The 23,214-nt window shown below is 46.0% G+C and overlaps 1 protein-coding gene across 1 annotated transcript in view; it reads left to right on the plus strand.

Annotated features, from left to right (window-relative positions):
- The first annotated feature begins 1,770 nt into the window (after nt 1-1,770).
- Nucleotides 1,771-23,214, plus strand: part of Znf592 (zinc finger protein 592) — a 56,200-nt gene continuing 34,756 nt past the window's right edge. Inside the window, exons 1-2 of the mRNA XM_060367438.1 lie at nt 1,771-1,874; nt 21,852-21,957. The gene's annotated coding sequence lies outside the window, so the exon portion shown is untranslated. The remainder of the gene's footprint in view (nt 1,875-21,851; nt 21,958-23,214) is intronic.

The raw sequence follows: 23,214 nt of genomic DNA on the forward strand, positions 1-23,214 counted from the left end.
AATCCGGATTATCCAGCCTTCTGTCTCAGGAGTAGAACGCTGGGATTACAGACATTCATGGGAATTTGAACCGACTATCGCTAAAACTTAAAAAATAATCTACTGGTTTCTGGATGCCACATAGGGCCATCTTGGCAGCTGATCTGTGGCAACATGCGTGACTCCCTGACGTAAAAAAAAATTCTGTCCGGCGCGATGGTGTATACCTTCAATCCCTGCACTGGATTGAACGAGTCTACAGAACGAGTCCCAGGACAGCCAAAGTTATATAAGAGAAACCCTGCCTCAAATAAATAAATAAAACCCTTCCCTTTTCTCTTTTTGGCTTTTAAGGCAGGCTTTCAATGAGTAACCCCAGCTGGCCTTGAACTCAAGCCCTCTTGCCTCTTTCTCTCAAGAGCTGGGATTACACACACGCACCACGACCCGGGACAAATATTTCTCTTTATTCACCCTTCAAATCTTGTTGGACAAAGCACCCTTTTCTTGGACTTCCTCCTTCCCACCTTTTCTGGGATACAAACTATTCCATCTCCCTTTGGCTCCTTGACTTGAGCTATCGCTCTCTCAAACTGGAAAAAATGAAACAAACCTTTCTTTTTACTCCTCCTTAAGATAGAGGCCTGGTTTTCTCTCCCTCTCCCTGCCAAACTTCTGGAAAGAATCATTTCTCTTAACTGCCTTCATTGCTTCATCACTAACATGCTTCTCGAAATCCAAGTGTTCGGTTTGGTCAGGGCCTGGCTCGCAGCAGATTCAGGCCCCAGCTGAATGTCAGTTCCAGCCCTTTTGCCAAGTGTTACCTCTTTCCTGGTTTCTTGAGGAGGAATTTCTTCACGCTTAGCAGTCCCGCCTGGCACCAGAACCAGCCTGCTAGTTCCCACACTCCGACCTCCCTGTTGCCTGAACGCCGCAGCCCCAGGTACCCCAGGTTCCTGGAAAGGCCTGCGGGGTCATCCTCGTGATCCTCTGCCCGCCTCTCCAAGTTTTTGCCGTGCAGGCATAGCCCCTCTGGTAAGCCCACGAAATGCCAGTCCACCCTGAGAGGTTACCAGACCCCCGCCCGACTCCACTCCCCGCGCGGCCCTTGCTTTCCCCCAGAGGCAACATGTCTGAGCGCCCCCACGCCCCCAAGCCTGCGAGCGTGTTCTCCTGTGAGGCGGTGACCAGCCATTGAAGGCGAACCTGAGCGCCCAAGGCCCACTCCACTCCGGCTTCCTTTCGCTTAACAGCGGTGCCCGGGACCGGCTCGCCCAGGTCTCGGGGAAGACCTCTTCCGGGCTCCAGAGGCGCTCGCGCTCCGCTCTGCCCGCGGCCGCGCAGGCCCGGCTCGTCCCTCTAGCGGGCGGCCTGGGCCGCGCCGAGGCCTCGGGGGCGCGTCGGAGCCCCACAGGCCCAGGTGGCCGGGAGAGGCCGCGGGCGCGGGCCGCTCCCGCCCCGGGTGTGAGGCGGCGCCCAGGGCGGCGGGAGCCAGCCGGCCCGGGTCGGAGCCCCGGTGGAGCCCAGGGCTGCGCCGTCCCCGCCCCTCTCCTCCTCTCCCCTCCCCGCAGTCGGCGGCCCCGGGGTTGCGCCAGCCAGGGGCGGGAGGCGGAAGGCGCGAGGCCGGGCCGGGCCGGGCCGGGCCGGGCCGGGCCGGGCCGGGGCAGCTCCTCAGCCGCACCGCCCTGGCCGGTGCCCAGGCCCGAGTCGCCTTCCGCCTGCCCTCCCCGCCCGCGGCCTCAGCCTGGTCCCGCCGCCAGCCCGGCTCCCGCCCCCGCTCCGCCCCCGGAGCCGCAGCCCCGCCCGCCACCGCCGTCGCCATGTTGTGGCTCCCGCAGCCGGCGCTGGGGACGCGCGCGGCCGAGCCCGGGGCCTGCCGCCGCCGCCGCCGCCAGGTAAGCGCCCCCCCTCCCGCCGCCCGGACAGGGCGAGGCCGCCGCCCCGGCCGCTGCGGCCCAGCTGTTGGAGGCCGAGCGCAGCGGGCTCCGAGCCGCGGCCGGGCCCTGCAGCCGGGCGGACCCTGCCCGCCGCCCGAGGCGGCAGCCACTTCCCCCGACCGCCGCCTGGCGGGCCTGGGCCGCCACCCCACCCCACCCCGCCCCCGGCCCGGGTCGCCAGCCCCTTCCGCCGCCCGCCCGCTCGCCCGCCCGCTCGCCCGCCCGCTCGCCCGCCGCTCGCCCGCCGCTCCCTCCCGGGCGGCCGGGGCACGCCGCCGCCGTCCCGCGCGCGCCGCGGGCGGCCGCCCGCCGAGCCCCCGGCCCGGGCGGGGATAACGGTGCACTTCACCCGGCCGGGACGCCCTGTCAGCCCCGCGGTCCCCGCCGCGTGAGGACCTGGCGCCGTCGCACGGGGCAGACACACTTGGAGCGTCGGCCCTCCTCGGCCGCCCCACCGCTACGCCCAAGTTCTGACCCCGGGGGACGTTTCTCCCGGGGCGGACAGGTCCTCCTCCTCCGGAGTTGGGGTCCTTACGGGGGTGACCGGGCCTGTTGCTCAGGGTTGAATTCATTCCCCCTCGGGGCTCTTCTTCCAACCTCGGGGCTGGGGTGGGGAGGAAGGCTCCGTGAGACCCGGGGGGAGCACGGGAGAGCGTCTGCTGGACAGATGGCCTCCTGGCCTTGGATCAGCTTTTGTGAGGGGGAGGGGTCCCATGACCTTAAGGCATGCTTGCTCTCGAGCACCGTAGGGTTATTGGAGGTGGTCGGGGATTTTTTAAACTATTTTCCTGAGCAGGCCAGAGATGACATTAAGAGTCCAGGGTTGGAACAAACCTGCAGGCCCAACCAGGGGGCATGTTTTGTATCCGGGACGAGCCTAGATAGTTTCTGCGCTAGGGGAGTGGGACTTAGGAGGGAATGGTGTTTGGACCAGGGCTTGCCCGTAGCCTGTGTTGGCGTAGGGGCTGGAGGCTGCCTCTGTCAGGTGCACACAGGCCGAGCTCGCAGTATGCTTGCCCTGACGAGTGCTCAGTGGGATTTCAGAGATCTGTTTGCTAAACTGACAGGTACGTTACACGGTGAAAGGGAGCGGAAGCCTGACGCCAATGCCTTTTTTTTCTTTTTCTTTACCATTTCTACTGTTCCACTGTCGATGGCTTTGGTTCATTTAGCAATCGCCCCTCCCCCATTTTCCCTTTTAGCCAGGTTGGCCACCAAGCTCTAGTCTTAACCTCCCCAAGAGTTGGGACTTACGACAACCATGCCTGACTGTAAAAAAATTCTCTGAGCACTTGTCGTATGTGCCATGACTGAACTAGGCTTTAGAGATACTCTGTCAACCAGAGAGACACTACTCTTTTAGTGTTGGAGATCTTGGCCTAGAGACAAAGTCCAATAATAAGAAAATATTTGACAACAAATATATGCTTTCAATGTGGTAAACAAAGCAATGAAATATAACTGTCGTTGTAGAAATTTTATTCTAGTGTGAGGGAAACAATCAGTACAGTGTCTAATAAACATGTATTTGTTACAAAGCACCAAATACTAAGGGGGAAAAGAAAAGAGGGAAAGAATCTGAGGTGAAGTGGGGTGGATTTTTTTGTGTTTTATTCTTTTTATATACAATTTAACTCTGTCTTTCTGACTGGTCTGTGTAGATCTTCTTGCCTCGGCCTCTTGAAAGCTGGGATCATTGTAATTAATATTACAATGGCAGGAACCTTAAGAAGGGCTTTCTCTCTGTCCCACCCTCTCCCTCTCTTAGCTCATGTGTGTGTGTGTTTCGGGTTTGTTTGTTTTTGCAGTGGGGGAAATCAACCCTAGGCCTCACTCACTTGCTAAGCATAGACTCTACCCTGCCTAGCCGCAGATGAGTGTTTGGAACAAAACTCTGAAGGAAATGGCAATATAAAAGTTATAGACTCTGGTGAGTTCAAGGAAAAAAAAATGAGGACAGAGAATGATTTGAGTTGGGGGCTCAGTGAAGGCTTCTCCGAGGAAGCACCATTACAGAAGGTAGTGACCCAGAGAAGGCTTAAGAGTTAACCATGTGTGGAGCAGCACTCAGCTTGGCAACTGAGAGGAAGTGAAAGAGGTCCATGGGGCTAGAGAAAGAAAGAGAGGAGAGAGGAGAGAGGGGAGAGGGGAGAGGGGAGAGGGGAGATAAGAGTGTGTCGAGACCTGGGCCTGTCCATTACCCAGGCCTTCGCGTAGCAGACTTTCCCTCTTTAGTTTGGATTGAGTTTAGGGCTATTAGGAGTATTTGCGTTTTATAAGGTCTCTGGCCCCAGCTCTGTTCTGACTTAGATAAGGCAAGGATTGCTCTTAAGTATGGGGGACATCCTGTCCTCTGAGTTCTTTACAGCTTTTAGGAAGGGAAAATCAAGTAGCATTTCTGAGTGTCTGCTGGGTGGGAGAATCCATCTGAATGGATTTTTAGATGCTACCTTACTACTTTGTACACCCTAGGAGACAAGGGTCTCATGTCTGTTTTACAAGGAAACAAGCCCAGAGAGTGAGGTGATATGTCCACAACGATGATTGTAGCTGCCTGACTCCAGCGATCAGTGGCTTTGGAGTCAGACTGCAGGTCTTTACATTTTACTCCTGACACTTGTTAACCGTGGACCTTAAGTTATTTAACCTCACTATGCCTCAGTTTCCTGCCAAGTGTGGTGGCGCACACGTCGAGCTCAGAGAACCACCTACCTCTGCCTCCCAAGTACTAGGATTTCAGGTGTGCACCACCACACCTGGTGATAATTCGGTTCTTGAATTTTCTCTAGCTCCTTTCCCTCTTTCCTCTGAATGCCAATGCTGTGTTCCATATGATCATTCAACATTGATCTCATTTCGTGCTTCGATACTATGCTAGAACTTACGAAGTGAGAACTGTTAGATACCTTTTTTTTTTTTTCAATAGAATATCTGGGAGAAGTCAATTATTTTAACAAGTGAATTAAAATCTCTATTTAAATGTTCTAAAATAGTAGTGGTTAATGAGCTATTGGGAGCAAGTTGTGGAGGCCCAGTCCTGTAATCCTAGCACCTAGAAGGTAGAGGAAGGAGGAAGGAAAATCAGGAGCTCAGCTATGTTGTGTTTGAAGTCATCCTGGGATACATGAGGTCCTAAAAGTTCGTGAGAGGCAAAGAAGGCTTCAGGGAGGAGATGACGTCTGAGTTGGTCTTTGGGGTAGGAATAGGAGTTTTTCAGGTTAGTAAGATTGTGTGTGAAGGACATTTTAAAGAGAGAGCCCTGAACTTTCCTACAACATGAAAGCATGCAACTGTTAGAGACTTCCTTGTCTGGAGATATGCTGGGGAATGGCTGTGTGAGAGACAGCTCAAGAAGCTTGTAGTATTCTGTAAGCCATAGTGAAGTACCAGGGAGGTAGATCCATGCAACGCATGAATCCATGGTGGGTGTCACAGCTGGAGAGCAGTGATCGCTGTCAGCTGGGGCAGCTTTGTCTCTGGGGGACCCTGACTATGCGGTCCTAGCTTTGGAGACCAGAACTTGAGTTTAGTAAGATTTTCAGCTGATTCAGGTCAGGGAGACTGACTCATTAAGTAAACTTGGAGGAGACTGATGTGTAAACCTAAACTATTAACTGACCGTGAAAATGGAACTGTGGAATGACAGATGTTTCTGTCCTCTGGCCATTTTCCCCAGCTCTCTTCCCCTTTCTAGCTAGGGCTAGGGCAGCAAACAAACTCCCTCCTCAATTCCCATTTGCTTTTCTCAGGCTTCATGGACATGAACCTTTCTCTTTACATTAGTGTATCTTCAAGCACTACTCCATAGAGTTGATAGTAGTTATTGAGAACGTGAACAGTGCTGGGTTATTTGGATGGGATTCAACTTGTGAAACTTAAGAAAGAGGAACAATAACTTAAAAAAATGAAATATTGGTAAGTTCAGGGTTATACCAAGTTTGAGGCTAGCCTGGCCAACATGAGACCTTTTCTTAGCCAAAAGAAAAAAAAAATTAAGAAAGCAAGGAGATATGAAAGAGGTTCTTTAGAACTAGGCTGACAGAGAAAGTACATGCGGGTTCTGCATGGTGTGGGTAGTTTGGGGCTGAGTAGTAGGATGGGCGTAAGTGTTGGAGTTGTTCAAAAAGTAACCCAGACTGTAGATTTTTTTTTCCTTTTGAAACTAAAGATTCAGGCTGCAGAGACGGTTTGGCACTTACTGTTTTTATAGAGATCCTGAGTTCAGTCTCCGTATCCATATGAGACGAGGAGGCTCACAGTACCTGTCATTCCAGCTTCAGTAGATCCTGTGTTCTCTTTTGGGCTTCGTGCGTACCCACACTCAGCTGCACATACCTACACTTAGACACAGGAATATACACGCATACTTAAAATGAAATCTTTGTTTAAAAAAATCTCTAAAATTATATCCATATAGAAAAATTAGAGATGCAGATAGGAGTACAAAGGAAATAAAGCTTGCTGATAAATCCTATATTCAGAACTATCTCTTGCCATTCACTTTTTATTTATTTATTTATTTTTGGGACAGGGTTTCTCTGTGTAGCCCTGGCTGTCCTGACACTCACTGTGTAGACCACGCTGGCCTCAGACTCCAGAGATCTGCCTGTCTCTGCTAGGATTAAAGGCATGGAGTGCCGCACCTGGCTTTTATTTTTTTAACTGGAACTTTTTTGAGTAGTCCAGAGGTAGCTCTAAGGATCTTTTAAAAATAGGCTCGTGCAAAGAAGGCAAGAGCAGCAGCAGCTGTACCCCAGCAGACAGCGCCCTCTCCAGGACAGCCTCCTGTGAGACCTTGCCTGAGTGGGGGCATGTAGTTTTTCAGTGTTAGTCTTTGTGTTTTCTTCTATCATTTGACTGTTAAAAGGCTTTAATAGCTCGTCTTCAGGAAACTAAATACTCAGTACACGTGCTTTCGTTTTGGGGACAAACACTGAAGGCTGTGTAGCAAAAACTGAAACTGACTACAGCAGTGTCCTTATAAAAGCAGTGTGATGTTGGAGGTCACTGTGTGTTCTGGGCCTCCCCGAAGGGAAGGCGCTTTTTACACGTGCATTGAGATGGCTTGTCTTGTCAGAGTCAGTGGGCTAGCTCCTCTGGTTAGGATGGTCCTGAATCCACAGAACCTGGTATAGTGAGTACAGTGTGAACCTAACTTGGTCTCTTTTTGGGGGTGGGTGGAATGGAGGGTCTTGTAGACTAGTATAGCTTCAACTCAAAATCATGCCACTTCAGCTTCTTCAGCTTCCTGAGCACTGGGATTCCAGGTTAACCTGGAACTCTAAAATTCCAAGCCCCCTCCCTCCAAGTGCTAGGAATATAGGCAGGTACCACCATACAGTTTGAGGTTTGTTTTTTGTTTGTTTGTTTGTTTGTTTGTTTTTTGAGACAGGGTTTCTCTGCGTAGCCTGGCTGTCCAGGAATTTTGGAAACAAACGCTTGTAGCAGGAAGACCTTGTAGTTCAAGGCTAGGCTGGCCTTGAACTCAGATCCATCTACCTCTGCCTACAAGTGTGTCACCATGGCTGGCTTGAGTGCTTACTTATGAAAGCTTCCAGAGAAATCAATTTGTTTCTTGGGTGGCCTGGTTTCCAGTATGGTCCGGGCTGTCTTCTGTGGACTCCTGGCCTCAGTCTCTTACACATCCACATAAAAGATGCCAGGACTCTTGAAGGTATAACTTGGAGGCCAGGAGATTGGAAAGGAAAGGGATTAGTGTAATCCATGTGTGAGTTTAACATGGATAAACTTTCTAGGACTTCTCCCTTTCTGCAGGCCTGGCCCTTTAAGCCCTTTGGGTGAGGTGGGGCCTTTTTCTTCGTTTTAGTCCTTGGATGCAGGAGCATTTTACCACCCTACCTTAGTGGGAGCCAGTGGGGTTGCTGTGGCTTTATGTCCATACCCTTGTTTGCTGCCATTTACAGCATTCTCCTTTCTGCCAATTAAGTTTATCAAGTCAAAGGTGTTAACTTGTGCAAGGCAAAGGGCAAAGCAATCAGTTTTGAAGCTATGGGTTGGTTGTAACTACAACCCATGCTGTCCCAAGGTCTGAAAACAAAGCTAAACCCCAGCTTTGTCGTTCCAGAGGAGCGAGAAGCCCAGGAGTGGGCACCAAGCAGCTATAGATTCTTCTGGAAAGAGTCTCTGTCTTGGCCTATTTTGCTCTGTGTGTGTGTTTTGAGACAGAGTCGATCTTCATAGTCTTGGCTGTCTTGGAACTTGCTGTGTAGACCAAGCTGGGCTCAAGCTCACAGAGATCCAGATCTACCTGCCTCTGCCTCCAAGTGCTGGGATTGAAAACCTTCACCACCGTGTATGGTTAATTTTTCTATTTTTTGAGACAGGGTCCCATATAGCGTGGGCTGACCTCAAATTTCTGTGTAGTGTATGCAAGTCTTGAACATTTGATTCTCTTACTCTGACTCCCATGGACTGGCATTATTATATGCAGGCATCACACACTATTTGTTTTGAGACAGAGTCTCACTGTGTAGCCCTGGGTGGCCTGAAGTTTGCCATGCAACTCTGGCTGTCATCAAATTTGTAGTCCTTGAGCCTCAGCCTCAGGAATGTTTTACTTGTATTTAATATGCTGCATAGCATTTCTTTGCACCTGTACATCATTGCTAGGTAATGTACAGTCAAGTATGAAAGGCTTACGGTTGGCCCAGCCCAAGCACTGAGCTTTGTAGGACATAAAAGAGTCATGTGAGATGAACTTTGCCTTTAGGAGCTCTCTCACTGTGAGCAATTACAGAATAATTTACTTCTAGACCAGAAGTGCCTTAGGAGGCTTTTCTTTCTGAGGGTGGTGGTTAAGTGCCACTCATTTTTTGAGGTCTCAGGAACTCTCTGGCACCCAAAATAGAGCGACACCATTTGGAAGGAGATGGTGGCAGTTGTATGACTTTGTTTTTCATTACTTGCCCCCTACCTCACCCCATTTCACTTGTTGGTACTGGGGATTTAAGCTGTGGTCTTTTGGACATTAGGATAGAACTCTATTATATTACCGAGCCACAGACCTGTCTCCACTGACCTTATATTCTTGGAAAGGGAACCCCACCCACAAAATAAGAGCCCCAGTTCATTGCATTCCATGCCTGCATGGCATTACTTTTGCATTCCTAATTTAGGATTTTAAAAATTACTCCTGGGAGAGGTTATAGTCTTTAGTGTCATCAAACAGTAAACTAATGATCAGACATCAGTTTGACTGAGAGAAAGCCTAGGACTCAGACAGGCACTTGGGGGCAAGAACTCTGAAGTGACAGGAGAAAATTGAGGGTAGCAAAAGAAACTTTTTTTTTTAAAATAAGCGTTCTCTGTGTAACCTGCCTGTCCTAGAACTCACTCTAAAGACCAGACTGATCTCAAACTCAGATCTGCTGCCTCTGTCTCCCAAGTGCTGGACTTAAGGTGTGCACTACCAATGCCATGTAGTTCCTAGCTTTTAAGTCACCTTCTCTGTGAAACCAGCTACTGATGTCTGCTGCTTTGTTGGTTGGGTCATAGGGTAAAGTGTGTCTGACATTGGGTATGAGGGCTTTTGGACAGAGGTAGAATTTGGTTATTTCCCCCTTTTTTTCTTAAGAGGGGCTGAAGAGATGCCTCAGAGGTTAAGAGCACTGACTGCTCTTCCAGAAGTCCTGAGTTCAATTCCCAGTAACCACATGGTGGCTCTGTAATGTGATCTGGTGCTCTCTTCTGGTCTGCAGGCATATATGCAGGCAGAACACTGTATAAATAATTAAATCTTAAAAAAAAAGTTTTTTTAACTCAAGGGGTGACACATGCTGGAGAGGATGTGGAGAAAGGGGAACCCCTCCTCCATTACTGGTGGGAATGTAACCTTGTACAACCACTTTGGAAATTAATCTGGCTCTTTCTCAGAAAATTAGGAATAGTGCCACCTCAAGATCCAGCTATACTGGGCCTCTGGAAGACTCTACCCAACAGTGTATCAAAGCAGATACTGAGACTCTTAACCAAACTTTGGGTAGAGTGCAAGGAATCCTATGAAAGAAGGGGGAGATAGTGGGACCTGGAGAGGACAGGAGCTCCACGAGGAGAACAACAGGACCAAAATATCTGGGCACAGGGGTCTTTTCTGAGACTGATATTTCAACTAAGGACCATGTATGGATATAACCTAGAACCCCTGCTCAGTTGTAGCCTATGGCAGCTCAGTATCCAAGTGGGTGCTCTAGTAAGGGGAACAGGGACTATCTTTGTTATAAACTCAGTGGCGGGCTCTTGGGACCCACCCCCTCCCGAGGGGGGAGCAGCCTGGCCAGGCTACAGAGGAGGACAGTGCAGCCATTCCTGATGAGACCTGATAAGCTAGGGTCTGATGGAAGGGGAGGAGGACCTCCCCTATCAGTGGACTTGGAGAGGGGCAAGAAAGGTGATGAGGGAGAGAGGGTGGGATTAAATGAGGGAGGGGACTATAGCTGGGATATAAAGTGAATAAACTGTAATTAATATAAAATAATTTAATTTAAAAAAAGATCCAGCTATACCACTCCTGGGCATATATTCAAAAGATGCTCAACCATACAACAAGGAAATTTGCTAGACTATGTTCATAGCAGCTTTATTCATAATAGCTAGAACCTGGAAACAACTTAGATGTCCCTAAACCAAAGAATGGATACAGTTGTGATACATTTACACAATGGAATACTACTCAGCAATTAAAAACAAGGAAATCATGAAATTTGCAGGCAAATGGATGGAACTAGAAAAGATCATCCTGAGTGAGGTAACCCAGAAGCAGAAAGATACATATGTTATGTACTCACTTATAAGTGGATACTAGCCATATAATATAGGATAAACATACTAAAATCTGTATACCTAAAGAAGCTAAGCAATAAGGAGGACTGTAGGGAAGAGGCTTAATCCTCATTCAGAAGGGCAGGCAGGATAGACATCAGAAGTAGAAGACAGGGAACAGGGCAGGTGCCTACCACGGAGGGTCTCTGAAAGACTCTACCAATCAGGGTATCGAAGCAGATGCGGAGACTCATAGCCAAACTTTGGGCGGAGGGCAGGGAATCTTATGAAAGAAGGGGGAGACAGAAAAACCTGGAGGGGACAGGAGCTCCACAAGCAGACCCACAGAGCCAAAAAACCTGGGCTCAGGAAGTCCTGCAGAAACCGATACTCCAACCAGGGACCATGCTATGGCCTAGACCCCTTGCTCAGAGGAAGCCCATAGACAGCCCATAGGGGCTGTCTCTGACATGAACTCGGTGGCTGGCTCTTTAATCACTTCCTCCTAGGGGTGGTGCAGCCTTGCCAGGCCACAGAGAAAGACAATGCAGCCAGTCCTGATGAGACCTAATCAGCTCGGATCAGATAAAAGGGGAGGAGGTCCTCCCCTATCAGTGGACCAGGGGAGGGGCATGGGGGGAGAAGAGCGAGGGTGTGTAGGACTGGGAGGAGATGAGGGAGGGGGCTACAGCTGAGATACAAAGTGAATAAATTGTAATAAATAATAAAGAAAAGCAAAAAAATTCAGTGTATTCTCACCATTTGCATTTGTCTCTATAAATCATATTTGAAGTTTCTTATCAATTGAAACTCATAGACTCTCTTAAACTCCTAGCACTTTACTGCACCATAAGAACAGGGCTTGGGGTATATTAGAGCAGGAACAATGGAGATAAATATCATCAAGAATGATACTTTATCCCTCATCGAGGACACGTGTCACACAACTTTGTGGACTTTGCACTAAATCATACTCTTAGGTGCTTTAATCTCACATTAAGGCACTAATGCGGCGAGCTGGATATTAGGACATATGAATGTAAACATGGGTGGAGCACAAACGAAGTGTGAGTACAGAAGCAAATCTGATCCGTGTTTTTGGTGGGGTCAGCCAATTAGTTATGTGGATGAATTCAAGGGAGAACGTTGGGATTATACCTGAAACATTCTACAATGGAAGAATGTTATGGGAGGGTTTTATGTGGAAACTGTAATTCTAAGCTTCTTTTAAAATCATTTTAAACATTTGTGATGATAGAAATCAGAGAATTCCTAAACTTGGTTAAGTATTTTTCTTTTTTCCTTTTTTATGATGTTACAGTTCACCTTAAAATGCTATTAAAGTCAACCAACTTATAGACTATTGGATTCAAATTATGTTGTTAAAACTCAATTTTTATATTGCTATAGTGCAATAAGACACAAACCGCAAGAAAACAGTGAGAAGATGAATGTGAGAGGCCGACTCTGGGGAAGAAAGAATAGGATGGGCATAGAGAGGGTGGGGACATTATGTGCATGTGTGAAATTGCCAGAGAACAGGTTTAAAATTAAAATGAAGCAAAACAGTGTATTTTTGATAAGTATAGAATGACTGGGGACATAAAATGGGTAAGGCAGAATAAAATTTTGCTTTATTTTGATTATTCATAATGCTTAAATATATATACATATATGTGAAAGTGAGCATTGTTTATTGTTACTGATCTTTAAATGTTTAAAAACTTTTTTTTTTTTAGAATAAGGAGAAAATAGATCTCTCATAAAATATAGAATGTATTGTCCCTTACCCCAAGTTCCCTTATAAAATAAAATCCAAGTTCTAGGATCTGGAGGGTGCATATTGAATGAAGGAGCAGGATACAGCTGGGATACAAAGTTTACGAACTGTAACTAATACTGAAAAAAAAAAAAAGAGAAAAAATATTTTAAAAAAGTGCATATTGCTCTTACAGAGAACCAGCACTCCAGCTTGCAGAGACATAACGCCAGCTCCATAGTATATAACTCCTTTTCTAGCTTCCTCAAGTATGTACACACAGAGACACCTACAGATACACATAATTAAAAATAAAACAAATCTTAAAAGTAAGTCTTTCCAGTAGCCTTTCATAATCTACCTCCATTCATTCCCTCTGCTCCTGTTTCAGGACATATATATATATATTTTATATATATATATATATACATATATACACACACACACACACACACACACATATATATATATATATTTTCCCCCCCTCATCTGCCTAAAAGAGGAAAACCTCTTTTCCAGATTCACACTGCACTTCCACGTGTTTCAGAACTGAGGAAATATTCCCTCTAATTGCTGATTTGAAAGTAGGAACTCCAACTGAGAAAGGCGTTCTGATTCCCTGTTGGGAACCAGTGTTTCTTTCCTCAAGCTTGGGAGAGCCCTCTTTCCTTTGTCTCCTGGGTGTTGGAATTACTATCATGAACTACCACACTGGCAACTATTATTGAATGAGTGTGTGTGTGTGTGTGTATGTATGTACATATTATGCATATGGGGTGGGAACGCCATAGAGTTGGAAGCTGGAAGATGAAAAGAAGGAAAAAGAGGTGCTGGGAGAATGAGAGCGCTCTTGGTAGGAGTGGAGGGTGGACAGGATTGAGTATCATAGTCTCCAGTCTTGTCTCCTAACTGGTGGTATACCAGGAAAGGCAGTGGCTAGGTGTTCTGAGGACGTGAAGGAGAGCTGCTGCAATGTCAGGTCAGAAGATTTGGGTTAGGTCTACATCCTAAAGCTTCCGGAAAGCCCAGCCTTGGTGAAATCTGAGATGGTGGGCAGAAAGAAACTCTTAGGTTTGTTTGGTTTGAGCTTAGTAAATCATGTGATGAAATAGAGCTTGAGGGGAATTAGGCTTAGAGAGTCACACAGAGTGATCTTATAGGGCAATACCAGAGGTGGTCAAGAATGAGACAACAGGACAGAAAATCGGCAGACATGAAGGGAACAAATGGTATCAGTGGGACTTGGTGATGGCAGGATGACCTCTGCTGGGTAGCCTCTGACGGAGGCCTTAAAGCTTGCCAACCTTCAGATCAGTGGTTTCAAACAAGTTTCAGAAGCAGGTGAATGTGAAGAGGAAGTAGGGAGCAGAGGCTGTCTTAGGTGGATGGTGATGGGGAGTAGAGGTTCTCTCCTTGTTCTCATCTCTGAGGGTCACCCCAGAGAAGAGCCTGTTCTTTCTGGTCTGCTGAGAGCATTTTGCTTTGGGTGGAGTAATCCTTTATCTGACAGCTCTAGTACAGTAGGATGCTGTCTGAAATAATATGCCATCATTTCCTTCCAGCTTTACTTTCTGTCTCTATAGCTTTGTTACTCGGGACAGATTGCCTGACTCACAATCTCCTTAGAGGAATTAACTCGAGTAGAAATACTTATTTTCAAATGGTTTCTGTTTCATTAAGTTCTTTTTTCTTCTTCTTTGTAAGATAGGGTCTCTGTATCGCCTTCAAACTTGGTATCCCCCTCAGGCTACTGAGTTCTGGTCAGTGTATTTGGCAGGCCATGTTTTGAGATTAGTGGTTCTGATAGGCAGGTGGGCTGTGTTCCAGGCGCTGTTCTAAGTGCTGGGAACATAGCAGAGAACGTGATTAAAAGCTTCCCTCCATAGAGCATATTTCCTAGGAATTTGGGGACTCATAGTCAGTAAACAAGAAATACCAAATATGGAAGATGCCGAGACGTATATAAAGGAAAACAAAGTAGGTGTGTTGGGTAGGTGGCTTTAGGGAGACAGATTTCTTTCTTTGATACTGGGTATTGAACCTGGGTTTTGCCATATACTAGGCAAAGTCCATACTACTGAGCTCCAGCTCCAGCTCTGGGTTTATTTTATTTCTAAGCTTTTTTTAAAATTATTTTATGTGTATGGGTGTTCTGCCTGTGTATATGTTTATGCACTGTATACAAGGCTGGAGCCTGTAGGGGCCAGAAGATGGGATTGGATCTCCAGGAACTGAAGTTACAGTTATGAGCTGCCATGTGAGTGCTTGGAGTTGGCTCTTAATCACTGAGTCCCTGGATTTATCGTTTCATTCATTCATTCATTCATTCATTCATTTGGTTTTTCTTTTTTTCTTCTTTTTTCTTTTTTTTTTTTATTTTAGATTTATTATTTATAGTGTTCTGCCTGCATATATGCCTGCAGGCCAGAAGAGGGCACCAGATCTCATTATAAATGGTTGTGAGCCACCATGTGGTTGCTGGGAATTGAACTCAGGACCTTTGGAAGAACAGCCAGTATTCTTAAGCCATGAGCCAGCTCTCAGCCCCCACTTTTGTTCTTTCTTTCTTTTTTTCCTTCCTTCCTTCTTTCTTTTCCTTTCTTTTTTCTTTCTTTTTCATTTGGCTTTTTGAGACAGGGTTTCTCTTTGTAGTCCTGGCTGTCCTAGAACTCCACTCTGTAGACCAGGCTGGCCTCAAACACCTGTCTCTGCTTCTTGATTGCTAGGATTAAAGGCATGTGTCACCATTGCCCAGCCAGTTTCTTTTTTCTTTTTTTTCTTTTCTTTTTTTTTTTTTTTAATGGAGATGGCTCATTGGGTAAGGTAGCTTGTAGAAAAGCCTAATGACTTGAGTTCTGTCCCTGGGATCCACATGGTAGAGGGAGTCCTCCTCAGACCTCTACACACACACACAGCAAAATTAGATGGATGGATGAATGAGAAGTCAAGCATAGCACTCAAGAGTCTGAGGCAAGAGGAAAGGAAACCAGCCTAGTCATTAAAGAAAAACTGTTTCAAAGAAAAATAGAAGGAAATCAGAGAAATGTCACTGACGAAAAGATCTTTATAGAGATCTGATGGTGAAAACTGACTGTATAAGCATCTGAAGGAAGGGTGATCAGCGTGGAGGGAAAGCAGATGCAAAACCTTGCAGGCCAGAGTGCTTCAGGAGGTGGGGAAGGTATGAGGGCAGGGCCCACCGGAGAGCTGGAGACACAACTGGTCTGAGCTGGAGTTAGCTTCATCCAGGGTGAGAATTACTAAGGATTAAATCAGCTCGCTCTTCAGCACTGGACAGGGAGCCATCGGTTAGGGTGAGCACACTGGTTGGAGCTGCAGTGGTTAGTCTAGTATGTTGCTGGATCCGGCGGTTAGTGTGAGCAGGCACTATCAGGCCCTGTGGTGGGAAGGCCTTGGGGCAGGTCTTGTGATCTTGCCAGGGATGCTAAGAACCTTGCTGGTAACAAACATTCTTTTCAATTTGTATACCTTTTCTGATGTGATTACCTCACCTCTCTGGACCTCTGTTTCTTTATTTGTAGAGTGGCTTAAATTTAATGGGTTCCTGGAATCTCTTTGGCTCTGACAGGCTTTTGTGTTTCTGATGTTGAAAAAAACCCTCTAATCTAGAAAGATGTTCCAGAACAATGTTTTCTAATCCTGGTCTTACAACACTGCATAAAGTGTGTCATAATTATGACAAGAGCTACAGTGACTGTCTCAATACCAAACTGAAGGAAAATTTATGCCATGCTGGGAAGTGGGAAAAAATGCCTAGAGCTTCAGAGCCTTTACTACAAGGGCATCTTGGTCTTTGGAAGCAGGAAGGAGCCTGAGAGCTTTGAGTGCTAGTTGGGCTCAGCCACTGCGAATTTCTTGTCAGGTGAGGGTAAAGTTCTTACTTCAGTCCCAGAGGCTGTGATTTCAGTGGTTTGGGAGACTTTCCGCCTGCTTAAGTGGAGCCTCCAGCCTCTGTCGCCAGACTGTTTATTCACACCAGAGACTCATGGTTAATGGGCTAGAGCCCCATGGCTGGAGCCACTGAGGTCACCTTGCAGTGAATAGCCAGGTACATTCAGAGCTTACTCACAGCTGGACAGGAGGCCAAATATCCACATGTACCTCTTCAGCAACCAGCCTCTGGCCTTTGTCCTAATTTTCATGTTACACTTTCTGTTAGTTTGTTTGAGAAGCAACTCCTGTAGCCCAAGCTAGCTTTGAACTCTTGATCCTTTTGCTTCCAACCCTGGAGTGCTGGGATTCTAGGAATGGGCCACCAACTCCTTGACTAGTTTATGTCTTGAAATGTTAGGATCCAAACAGGAAAAGAAAAAGTTCAGAAAATTTATTTTTCTGTTCCTTTCTGCAGATTGGGGTACCAGGTACCCGTCCACATTTCCATTAACATTATCTGTATTTCTACTTAGAATCTAAAATAAATGCTGATCTGTCAAAGTAAAGGCAACAAATGAAGTCAGGCTGAGAAATGCATTATGGAGTGAGAAAGGGCAGAAGAAGGATAATTAGAAATTAAAGAGATATCCAGGCATAGTTGGGCATGCCTTTAATCCCAGCACTTGAAAGGCAGAGGCAGGAGGATCTCTGAGTTTGAGGCCAATATGACTACATAGCGAGAAAGTAAACAGAAAAAGAAATTGAAGAGATAAAGCCTTTTTCCATCCTCTTCCTCCCCACCCGACAGATGTGTTTTATTAAAAACAAAACAAAACCCCAACAAGAACAACAAAACCCTTTAATAAGAAAATATAATTATGTAAATATACCACCGTTTCTGTATCTATTCCTCAATTGAAGGACATCTGGGTTGTTTCCAGATTCTGGCTATTATGAATTAAGCTGCTACAAACATGGTTGAGCAAATGTCCTTGTTGTATACTTGAGCATCTTTGGGATATATGCCTAGGAGTGGTATAGCTGGATCTTGAGGAAGCGCTATTCCTAATTTTCTGAGAAAACGCCAGATTGATTTTCAAGGTGGTTGTACAAGTTTACATTCCCACCAGCAACAGAGGAGGGTTCCCCTTTCTCCACATCCTCTCCAGCATATGTTGTCTCTTGAGTTTTGATCTTAGCCATTCTGATGGGTGTAAGGTGAAATCTAAGGGTCGTTTTACTTTGCATTTCCCCGATGACTAAGGATGTTGAGTATTTAAGATTTTCTCTGCCCTTTTATATTCCTCTACAGAGAATTCTCTGTTTAACTCTGTACCCCCTTTTTTTGTATGCATGGCACATTTTTATTTTATTTTACAATTTATTCATTGTATATCTCGATTGTAGCCCCCTCCCTCAACTCCTCCTAAGTGGTGAGCATAGCTGCTTTCCAGGTGTGATTCTTTTTTTTTTTATTTATTTTTATTTTTTAGATTTATTTATTATTTATATAGTATTCTGCCTGCATGTGTGCCTCAGGGCAGCAGAGAACAGCAGATTTTACTATAGATGGTTGTGAGCCACCATGTGGTTGCTGGGAATTGAACTCAGGACCTTTGGAAGAGCAGACAGTGCTCTTAACCGCTGAGCTATCTCTCCGGCCCTCTTTTTTTTTTAATAATTTTTATTTATTTTTATATTAATCACAGGCTATTTACTTTGTAGCCCCCTCCTTCATTCCCTCCCAATCCCACCCTCTCTCCCTCATCTCCTCCCTGCTCCTTTCCAAGTCCACTGATAGGGGAGGTCTTCCTCCCCTTCCATCTGACCCTAGCTTATCACTTCTCACCAGGACTGGCTGCAATGTCCTTCTCTGTGGCCTAGCAAGGCTGCTCCTCCCTCGGGTGGGGGGGGGAGGGCAAAGAGCCAGCCATTGAGTTCATGTCAGAAATAGTCCCTGTTCCCCTTACTAGGGTACCCACTTGGATCCTGAGTTACCATGGGCTACATCCGAGCAGGGGTTCTAGATTACATCCATACATGGTTCTTGGTTGGAGAAACAGCCTCATAAAAGACCCCTGTGCCCTGATATATTTGGTCCTTGTGGAGCTCCTTTCCTCTTCAAGTCATACTAACTTCCCCTTCTTACATATGATTTCCTGCACTCTGCCGAAGGTTTGGCTATGAGTCTTAGCATCTGCTTTGATACCCTGCAGGGTAGAGTCTTTCAGAGGCTCTCTGCGGATGCTCCTGTCCTGTTACTTGTTTTCTCCTACTTCCAATGTCCATCCCATTTATCTTTCTAACTGAGGATTGATCATCTTACCCTGGGTTTATCTTCTTTAGGTGTACAGATTTTAGTATGTTTATCCTATCTTGTAGGTCTAGCACCCACTTATGAGTATATACCGTGTGTGTCTTTTTGCTCCTGGGATACCTCACTCAGGATGATCTTTTCTAGGTCCCACCATTTGCCTACAAATTTCATGATTTCCTTGTTTTTAATTGCTGAGTAGTATTCCATTGTGTAAAAGTACCACAATTTCTGTATTCCTCCATTGATGGACATCTGGGTTGTTTTCAGATTCTGGCTATTATGAATAAAGCTGCTACAAACATGGTTGAGCAAATGTCCTTGCTGTGTACTTGAGCATCTTTTGGATATATGCCTAGGAGAGGTATAGCTGGATCTTGAGGAATCACTATTCCTTTTTTTTTTTGGCTTTTCAAGACAGGGTTTCTCTATGTAGCCTTGGCTGTCCTGGACTTGCTTTGTAGACCAGGCTGGCCTCGAACTCACAGCAATCCACCTGCCTCTGCCTCCTGGAGTGCTGGGATCACAGGCATGTGCCACCACGCCTGGCTGGAATTCCTAATTGAGAAAGCACCAGATTGATTTCCAAAGTGGTTGTACAAGTTTACATTCCCACCAGCAATGGAGGAGGGTTCCCCTTTCTCCACAACCTCTCCAGCATGTGTTGTCTTTTGAGATTTTGATCTTAGCCATTCTGATGGGTGTAAGGTGAAATCTCAGGATTGTTTTGATTTGCATCTCTCTGATGGCTAAGGACGTTGAGCATCTCTTTTAAGTGTTTCTCTGCCATTCTATATTCTTCTAGAGAGACTTCTCTGCCTAGCTCCATATCCCATTTTTTAATTGAATTGCTTGATTTATTGCCTTTTAACTTCTTTAGTTCTTTGCATATTCTGGTTATATTGCCCTCTGTCAGATATAGGGTTGGTGAAGATCCTTTCCCAGTCTGTATGCTGTCGTTTTGTTCTGACGACCTTATCTTTTGCTTTACAGAAGTTTTTCAGTTTCATGAGGTCCCATTTATTGATTGTTGCTCTTAGAGCCCATGCTGTTGGTGTTCTGTTCAGGAAGTTGTCTCCTGTGCCAATGAGTTCAAGGCTCTTCCCCACTTTTTCTTCTAACAGATTTAGTGTGCCTGGTTTTATGTTGAGGTCTTTGATCCACTTGGACTTTAGTTTTGTGCAAGGTGATAAATGTGGATCTATTTGCATTTTTCTACATGGAGACATCCAGTTAGACCAGCACCATTTGTTTAAGATGCTATCTTTTTTCATTGTATGGTTTTGGCATCTTTGTCAAACTACTAAGCAATTAAAAACAAGGAAATCATGAAATTTGCAGGCTAATGGTGGGAACTAGAAAAGGTTATCCTGAGTGAGGTATCCCAGAAGTATATACTCACTCATAAGTGGATATTAGACATATAATATAGGATAAACATACAAAATCTGTACACCTAAAGAAGCTAAGCAAGAAGGAGAACCCTGGGTAAGATGTTCAATCCTCATTCAGAAGGGCAAACAGGATGGACATTAGAAAAGGAAGAAAACAGGGAACCGGGACAGGAGCCTACCACAGAGGGCCTCTGAAAGACTCTATACAGCAAGGTATCAAAGTAGATGCTGAGGCTCATAGCCAAACTTTGGGTAGAATGCAGGGAATCTTATGAAAGAAGGGGGAGATAGAAAGTCCTGGAGGGGACAGGAGCTCCACAAGAAGAGCAACAGAACCAAAAAATCCGGGCCCAGGGTTCTTTTCTGAGACTGATACTACAACCAAGGACGATGCATGGAGATAACCTAGAACCCTTGCACAGATGTAGCCATGGCAGTTCGGTGTCCAAGTGGGTACCCTAGTAAGGGGAACAGGGGCTGTGTCTGACATGAACTCAGTGGCTGGCTCTTTGATCACCTCCCCTTGAGAGGAGAACAGCCTTACCAGGCCACAGAGGAAGACAATGCAGCCAATCCTGATGAGACCTGATAGGCTAGGGTTAGAAGGAAGGGGAGGAGGACCTCCCCTATCAGTGGACTGGGCTATACAGCCAGTGTTTAAAAACTGGGGGAGGGGCAAGGGAGGAGAAGAGGGAGGGATTGGGGGATGAGGGAGAGGGCTACAGCTGGGATACAAAGTGAATAAATTGTAATTAATAAAATAATAAAAAAATAAATTTGGTAGTCATTCAAGCTCTTAAATCTTTCAGGAAAGTTAACAGGATACATGTAAGATATACAGGCAGCTGCAGATAGTTCTTTGGTGTCAAGTAAGTTTCACTCAAGCTGCCGTAATGATTATCACAACCAAGTTTTTCTCAGGCTGGAGAGATGGCTCCAGCCAGTTAAAGCACTTTCCAGAGGATAAGTGTTAAATTCCTGGCACCTACATGGCAGCTTGTAACTGTCTATGACTCAGTCTCAGTTTCCTGCCTCAGCCTTCTGAATGCTGGGGTTATAGGTAAACTACCACACCCTGTTCTTATTCAGTCATTTGTGAGAACTAATGGACTGTCGACTAGTATTTCAGAACCCTGGCCAAGAAAATATGAATCTTGGTAACCAAGGTAATCCTAGTTCAGCAATAGTTGAAAACCACCTAATTAAAAAATGCTCTGCCAGCTGGTCCTGGTTCTTCTTTCTGTCATCAGTTGTCAGTACTTGCTGCCACAGTCCTCTCCCCATCCATGCTCCCCAGCTTCCAGGTCACTCCTGCCTCATCGAGTGGTGTCCTGAGCACTGGAGGGGGCTGGGCAGAGCTGCCTTACTGTTGCATCTGTCCTCCCTGCATGTACTTCCTGTTGGTGGTCTGGAAGGGCTGAAGGAAAGCCTGCTTGCCATCAAGGTTGCAAATCATCATGAATACTATGTTTGTTTGCTCTGTGGCAGCTACGTTTTACGCTGGGAAACAGACGCACGGGTGTAGATGCTCGCCCAAGATCACATGGCTAACTGGCTACCAGTGGACTATTGATCTGGGCAGTGTCTATGCGCTGAACCACCATGGTGACCTAGGCAGAGTGGGGCAGGGGCTGGAGGTTCGCCTTCGCGGGACCAGCTTTGAACTTAGAGGGTTTCCTCAGTCTTGTACTTATGCTGGGATGCTTGTTACTAGTTACTAGTTTTCTTAAATTCTTTCCTTTAACATTTATCTTTAAACCCATTTAAAAAGCGTTTTGTTTTTCTTCTTTCCGTAGGTGGTGATTGGACTCTAGACCATGTGCCTAGGTAGTTTTTCCTTTCTCCGCAGCTCTACTCCCCCAGCAACGCTCACCACACCCTTGTTTTGAGAACCTCACTAAGGTATGATGTCTAGGTTGGCCTGAGGTGGCCTTGCAGAGCTGAGTTTGGCTATCAGACAGCATTTTTTTGTTGTTGTTGGGTTTCATTTGGATGGTAGAATACAACAAAAAATCCTTATTTTTAAATGTACAGTGACATTAAGTAATTTGAAATTATGTAGCCGTCACCACCGTTCATCACCCAGCTCTGGTCCATTGAACAATTCTCTTGTCTGTCCCTATACTCTTGGCAACCATCATTCTACTCTGTCTACAGATTTGCCTGCTTTAGAAATGTCATGTAAGTGGAATCATTCAGTATTTGTCTTACTGTATTATTACTAATGGAATGTCTTAAACGTTTGTTATATTGGAGTATCTCTGAATTTCTTTGTGATATGAATAAAATACAAGACTTTATCTATGCCAGGCAAACATTCTAGCACCTAGTTACGCCCCTAACCTCCATCCTTTTTCAGGCTGAATAACATTCCATTTTTATATAATTTACATTTTGTTTGTTATCTGTTTATTCATTGCTAGATACTTGGGTTGCCCTGCCTTTGAGTATTGTAAATGTGACTGCTATGAACAAGCATGTAAATATTTTGAGGTCTTGCAGGGGTGGGGTGGGGGGAGAGAAGGTTAGTTTATTTTGAAGCAGGGTCTTGCTATGTCGCTCAAGCTAGCCTTGAATATGACTTTCTTGCTTCAGCTTTCTGAATACTGAGATTTAAGGTATGGATCTCTGGGTCATTTGGTGTTTTTGTTTGTTTGTTTGTTTTGTTTTGTTGTTGTTTTGTTTTTAAGGAATTTTCCATAGTGCATTTGATTCTTTGTTTGTTTCTTTGTTTGTTTCTTTCTTTCTTTCTCTCTTTCTTTCTCTTTCTCTTTCTTTTTCTTTCTCTTTCTCTCTCTTTCTTTTTCTTTCTTTTCTCTTTCTTTCTCTCTCTTCTCCTTCCCTTCCTCTCCCTTCCTTCCTTCCCTTCCCTTCCCTTCTCCTTCCCTTCTCCTTCCCTTCCCTTCCCTTCCCTTCCCTTCCCTTCCCTTCCCTTCCTTCCCTTCCCTTCCCTTCCCTTCCCTCTTCCCTTCCCTTCCCCTTCCCTTCCCTTCCCTTCCCTTCCTTCCCTTCCCTTCCCTCCTTCCCTTCCCTTCCCTTCCCTTCCCTTCCCTTCCTCCTTCCTTCCCTTCCCTTCCCTTCCTTCCCTTCCCTTCCCTTCCCTTCCCTTCCTCCCTTCCCTTCCCTTCCCTTCCCTTCCCTTCCCTTCCCTTCCCTTCC

This window comes from Meriones unguiculatus, chromosome 14 (assembly GCF_030254825.1).
Source record: "Meriones unguiculatus strain TT.TT164.6M chromosome 14, Bangor_MerUng_6.1, whole genome shotgun sequence".
Lineage (NCBI taxonomy): Eukaryota > Metazoa > Chordata > Mammalia > Rodentia > Muridae > Meriones > Meriones unguiculatus.